This window comes from Silurus meridionalis, chromosome 8, assembly GCF_014805685.1.
Source record: "Silurus meridionalis isolate SWU-2019-XX chromosome 8, ASM1480568v1, whole genome shotgun sequence".
NCBI classification, from domain to species: Eukaryota; Metazoa; Chordata; class Actinopteri; order Siluriformes; family Siluridae; genus Silurus; species Silurus meridionalis.
In genome coordinates, this window is record NC_060891.1 from 3,063,142 (window position 1) to 3,069,787 (window position 6,646).

At 44.3% G+C, this 6,646-nt stretch overlaps 1 long non-coding RNA gene across 1 annotated transcript; it reads right to left on the reverse strand.

Annotated features, from left to right (window-relative positions):
* Positions 1-1,622: 1,622 nt before the first annotated feature.
* Positions 1,623-6,209, reverse strand: LOC124390456. Its single transcript, XR_006926746.1, has 3 exons — positions 6,075-6,209; positions 5,244-5,372; positions 1,623-2,328 (listed from the first exon to the last, which is right to left on the reverse strand). It is a non-coding gene; the product is annotated as an uncharacterized LOC124390456 (long non-coding RNA).
* Between the last annotated feature and the right edge of the window lie 437 nt (positions 6,210-6,646).

The window sequence follows — 6,646 nt, forward strand, 5'->3', positions numbered from 1 at the left end:
CCGTGCTGTAAGAGCAATATCAAAGATGGAAAACTTTGGTTTGGATATTTTCTGAGAAAATACAGGAGGTTGGATATACTAGCCTGCCTCGGGAGTTCTTCATTAACAGACGAATCGGGTTTACCGAGCGTAGCTGTCTGCGTGTTTTTGGATGTGCGTCTGACACGCTACGGTGTCTGCCGGTATTTATGTCACGCGCAATAACGGCAGCCGAGCCTCGACGAGCTCCTGATCCCCTCTCGTAATAGCGCTTCTTAACTGCCCTTTTATCGCGAGGCAATTTTCAGACATTCTGTAGGGATCCATTTTTTTTTTCCTTCTGTCGTGGAATCATCATATTGCAATAAATTCCACCTTAAAAAAAAAAAAAACACACACAAACGTGCGGTTCTGTGTTTTATGAAGTCCAAGTTCAATCAGAGTGCAAGTTAAAACTCGGGCCCCAGTTTTTTTGAGTTTCGTCTGATTTGCAGTGGCAATATTAAAATAAAATAGAGAAAAAAAACAGCACATGCTGCCCAATTTAGATGTGTTTTGGAGCGAAAATAGGATTAATGTGCTAAAGTGTGATTAGAATGGTTAAACAGGATTAATTGGAACGGACGAGCGTTCGCCAGGGGATCCGGGGGCCCCTAGAAATCGGGACGTGCTCCAATTCACCAAGCGAACAAAGCGCACCAACTGTCCAGGATTTTTCCACGTCTTTGCTGGTGCACTTTTTCTTTTTTTTTTTTTTTTGCTTTTTCGCATTTTCTCATAGCCAGCTTGTCTCAGAGCAGATTAAATACAGCTGAGAATGTTGGTGTAGGCCCGCAGCGCGCGACCCTCTGGGAATAGGCAGGAACCGCGAGCTTGGACACGGCCGGAGCTGCGCTGCCTCAAAACAGCCATGCACCGAGGGCAGGAGTCCAGGTGGATCGACAGGGGAGAGCCGAGTAATTTGGGGTTATTTAAAATGATCTATTAAACCCCTGAACTTTAATCAGGGTTGCTACTATACTGACAGGCATGATTTACTTACAAATCAGTAGGACAGCGATGGGAGGGGACGGCAGACGTACAGAATGGAGCGTTTGATTCGTTTTGTTTTTTTTGTTTTTTGACGGTGGTGATGGAGCCACCGCGTCCCTGCAGCCTCATTACGACGTGACAGAAAGCCGGTTTTCTCTGTTTATCCTTTCGATATATATAAACACCGAAAGAGGCTTGGACATACACCTGACATCTACAATCTGACCCACAACTAGGACATGATTAACGTTTCCTGCTTCAGGGGTGTGAGAAAGAAGAACACCCAAAAGGCCTAAAGAGAGAGGTGGAAAGACGAGGGGACGATAACCGGAAATCTCGAGCGTTATGTCGCTCAGGATGAGGTTGCCAGAGGACATAAATAGCTCCGATGCTCGAAGCTCAATCAGAACGCTTAAACACTATTAATTGGAATGGACTCTTATTCACTAGGGAAGTGGAGAGGCCTGGTTTTGGACATGCTCCCACTCAAGAAGTGATTAAGTGCATCCAGAGTTCACTGTAAAAAAGCCTGTTCATGCCACAGAGATGATTGTGAAATGGTAAAGTGTGTACACTTTCTGTCAGTGAACATGACCTTAATATGACATTCTTTCTTTTTCTTTCATTTTTTTTTCTCAAAACAGGCTTTTGTGTGAAAATAAAATACCAAAATCAGTTGCAGCCAGGACGCCTGCGGTTCCTCATCCCAAATCCTTGGACTGATCAGATGAGAAAAATCTCTGTGTTGTTTGGATTGTAGCGTTGTGAGGTCTGACGTGGGTGACACGACCGTTGGCAGCTCCGATAAAACAAAACAGCAAAAGCAATAACGTCTTGATTTGTTCGCACCGCCGAAGCGAAAGCAGCAGTGCCACGCTGCAGATTGATAACAGGTGTCACGGCGCTCGGGCCTCCCTGCCGCTGCCGGCCCGGCGATAACTCTTCCTCTGCTGCGAGGAACATGGCTGGAAGATTCTGACATGTCATAAAAATTTATGGACTCTGGCAGGCGCAGCCCGTAAACAGCTGCTGAACCCCATAAAACCATTACAAGTTCCTGTTCGGGGGTTAAGCACGGGAGAGAGACGTAAAGCAACGAGGACGACGCTCTGGATGATCGACACGCAGCGTGGTACACTTCGGGTTTGGCCGAAAACGCAAATAGCTGTTTTTATTTCATTTGGTTCGAGAATGGAGACGTCTTGGCCACCTCGTTTTTACTCCATCAATCTATCACGGTGACTGGAATATGGTTCGGTTCCTCTGCGAAATCCCGCTGATCAAATCTCAGGGTGGAAACTTCAGCGTTCGCCAGAACTGCCATGAAAAACACACACATAGTCAGAATCTTTTTAGTATTTTCACAGAATTAACAAACACACTTATATACACACACAAACATATATATATTTCAGAGAGACTGTCAAAGAGTGCCAACTCCAAACTCAGCACCTGTGGCTCGAGCCAAAGCGAGCTGCGCTGATTGGTGGGTTTCAGCGCGTGACAAAGTAAACGGATCCATTTCAAAGCCGCGAGTGTTTGCGCTCCGTTTAGATTTATAAGGCCCCAGCGTTCCCAAAAAGTCGAGAATTAGCAAGTTATAGGCTTTGGCCTAAGCCCCGTGGGTGCCGCGCCGCCCTGAGTGGAATAAAGCGCGCCGTCATAAGACTCGAGACGAGACTTGGACGACGGCAGAACTTTCTGATGCCTGTCTGTAATTGCCTGGGTCACGGCCGTGGCTTCAGCACACATGAGTGAAGCAGGTATTATATATTATTACACAACGAGGGACTGCAAACCCTCGTAAAATGAAGTATCAAGGGCATTTCCTCTTAACTTTCAGTCTCCGAGGCCTGGGTTTTGTAAAAATCAAGATCTGGTTCCTGGAGTAAATTTTTTTTTCTTCTCCTCCCTCTTTCTTCACATTCATTTTCAGCAGTGGTAGTTCAAGAAAGAGAGAGAGAGAGAGAGAGAGAGAGAGAGAGAGAGAGAGGAGCAGGGAGCAGTGAGACAAAAAAAATGAGAAAGGAAATAGAACGCTGGAACAACCACGGAGAGTAAAAGAAACAATATTTATTTCCTCTCCGAATTTAATTACGGTCTGTTTCCCTCGAGAGACGCCGTGACCTCATCCGTTTAACAAAAGCGTATTTTCTCGATTTTTACATAACGTCGAGACTTTTTGGTGTTAGTTACACTGGAAATGTTGACCGTCTGAAAAAAAGGGATAAATAAAAAAAATAAAAAAAGGGGGTGGGGGGGTTAGTCTTCGGTTAATGATGCTTAAAGACATTATCAAAGCATGTTTTTTTTTGGGCAGGTGAAGCTCAGGGTGGCACCACACCGCCTCCTGTAACTCTCATCAAGAGCTCTATGTACTACTGAAGTGTTAGTGCAAGAAAAATGCTTTGTTCTGAGAAAAAAAAAAGAAAAGTGCAGCAGGCAGAATGGCCTTGTGTGTCAGGATTAGTGCAGCCTGTATGGTTGAGAACATGCCAGCACTCCGCCTCGGTTCCCACAAAAGCTCCTGTCAGTCAGCAGTGTGCGGCTGGAGAGATTTGTAAACGTATTTTCCTCCAGGCCTGGTTTTTACCTGAGGGGAGATTTTGGTATGTCAGAGCATCCCTGATTTGTTCACTGCTCCCTGAGAGCATCTAACAGATCAATGTAAGCATAAATCATGACATCCTGCTGTCTTTGTTTTTTTTTTTTTAAATCTCAGTAGCGATTTATTTATTTAAGCACCACACGTGGTACTTATTATCCATTTAAAGTTACATCTAATGTTGTGGAATGTCCACAGAGTTATTTCTTGTTATCTCTTATGTTACAGTAGCTCTAAATATCCTGTTCTCCCTACACTATATTGATAAAAGTGGACAGACACCTGATTATAAGATGCATTTTGAACATCCCATTCCACATTTACTCTCCATATAATAACCTTCACTCTTCTGGGAAGACGTTCCACTAGAATTTCCTTGTGTCCTTGTAAAGATTAGGCACAATGGTGTTAGTAAAGCCAGGTACTGATGGTGATAAGGTGTTCATTATGTTTGATGAGGTCAGAGATCTATTGCAGGTCTCATGATCTTCCACTTTAACCCATGTAAAGCATATCTTCATAGAGGTATTGTCCTGCTGGAACAGGTTTGGGTCTCCAAGTTCAAGTGAAAGGACAATTTTAGGCTACAACATCCAAAGACATCCTATACAATTGTGTGCCTCCAACTCTGTGGTAACAGCTTGGGAAAGAACTACACATGGATGGAAAAGTCAAACAGTTTGATTTTGGAGCTCTGGTACTGGAGACTCCTTCTCAATAAAGCCGAATAAAATGTAAGCCTTACAGCAAACACAACCATATCAACTTTTCCCTCAGATTTCAGTGTTACTATGAGAACCAGTCTATAACAACACTTATATACAAACCCATGATTTATAGCCAGATGCAGAGAATGAATCACCGTCTCCTGGCCAATCAGAAGTGAGAACGCGATAGCTAATTCATTTCGATTGAGAACATTATTAATTTAGATTTTTAATAGAACCCCCTTCTTGATCTGGACATGCTGCTCAACGTGTGTGTGTGTGTGTGTGTGTGTGTGTGTGTGTGTAAGGATATCAACTAATCTTCAGCTAACCTTCTCACTTTCTCATCGTTTAACTTGAGGTCATTTAACTGCTGAAATAAAACACTCCAAAGTCTCAAGGCGTGCACTTCTATCCTCCCGTAATTCGTCCCCGTGTACACACTGCATTATGTAAAAGTAATACACTGTGATGAACGGCGTTCCTCTCTGACCACCCCCGCCAACCCGCCCCCACCACATCCCTGGAGGCACTTTGCAGCAAATTTGCAATGTTTGCTCAGAATACTTCTCTGAAAAAAAAAAACGAACTGTTTACCCCCGCAAAAGTAACGCACTTAATCTGCAGCTATTTTTCACCGAATTAACCCCGGCAACAGAAAATGTTTTCATGCTCTCTCGCAGACTAGAAATGAGCTAAATTCATAATCGGTGCTGACAGACATAATGCACACGTTTGTGTTGCAATCCTGCAAAAATGTTAAGGGGGAAAGAAAAAAAATCCCAATAAATTTTTCAGGATCTGTACGTACAGTACGGCCATTATGCGAAGGTTGTTTTTCACTTTTAAAACGTCAAATGCATTTGTTCCTGTACGCTCCCAAGCCGATGCTGTGATAACGGCCTTCCCTAAGTGCCTACCTGCTTTTGCTTGGACTCGACCAGCCTTGACTTGAATCTCAATCCCTAAATTAGGCAGCCGGCTGGCTCTGATGGATCGGCCGGGGCCTCCTGGTCTCCTGCTGTTCCCGCTCAAGGCCTCCCATAACCCTGAGATGGAGAGATTAATTAAGATTATCAGGTGCACGGGCCCGGTACTTATCTGTTTACCCTGCATTCGAGGCCTAATAAGGAAAGCAAACACAGATATGCCTGTGTCCTATCTGAGCACAATTGTAGCTGATGAGCTGGGGGAGATAAGGAGGCCGAGCGCAGGGAGGAAATGCCGCTCCCGGGGCTCTTTCTCCAGGCCCAGCAGGAGGCTCCTGACTTAAAGCCTGAATAACAAATGAGTTTTGCCGTGGATTTGGCTAATCATCCCGAGCCTCGGAGCCCCCCGGACAATTCTCAACTTATCGCAAGAGTCAGAGCACTTGAACCGCAGACCCCTTACCCCCTAATTAACGACCCGGCCCAAATGAAAAACAGCTGGAAATGATTACATAATTAAAGTGCCTATGGGGGGAAAAAAAAGCATAATTTCTGCAGCCATTGCCATAAATCTTGTGCTGTCCGAGTCCATACTTTCAACGTGAACTTTTTCCCGAGCAGGTTAATGCATTACTCATACAAAAAACAGTATCCCTTTGTGTTTTCATTGGACCTGCTTAATAACAAAGAGCAGTGTGAGCAGACCTGCCGCTCTCTTCCTTTCCACTAAAGCCGTTTTTGACACTTCGGCATACCTCCGTGTGTTAAAACACCCACACCCCTCCCCTTCTTTCTCTCTCTCACACACACACACAATCTCACCATCTCTACTGCCTGGATCCTCCTTTTAACACGGTTAGCCACTGAAAACATCATTAAAGACACAACGTGCTGCTGCTGTTGCCGCTCTCCGGTTCTGTGCTTGAAGAAAACCACAGGGCTCATTCAGCACTCCACCCAGGCCTTAGAAAAAAATGATATACTCTGTGAAAAGAATTACACACACACACACATATATATATATATAAAAAACACCCATATTTTCTTTACTAAACGACACAAAAATTAGTGGGCCAATATTTATTATTACAATACATGATTTGCTAAATATCGAATATTTTTCCGCTGAAAAATAATCTTCAAAGGAACCCCAAAGCAACATTTGGTTTTACTTTTCGATAATTCCGCGCCACGACTAACATCCGCGCTCCCCACGCCGAAGTGACAGCGAAGCGCCAATTAAGTAATTACGCCAATTTTCACAGAATAAGCCATAAACGCCACAAAGTGTATTGTGGGGGACGAGGGGGCCGCACGTTCGGCCGGTAATACGTGATACTTTTGCCAGCTCACCTCGCGCATGATTAATAGTTTAATTTCTTCGACTTGTTTGG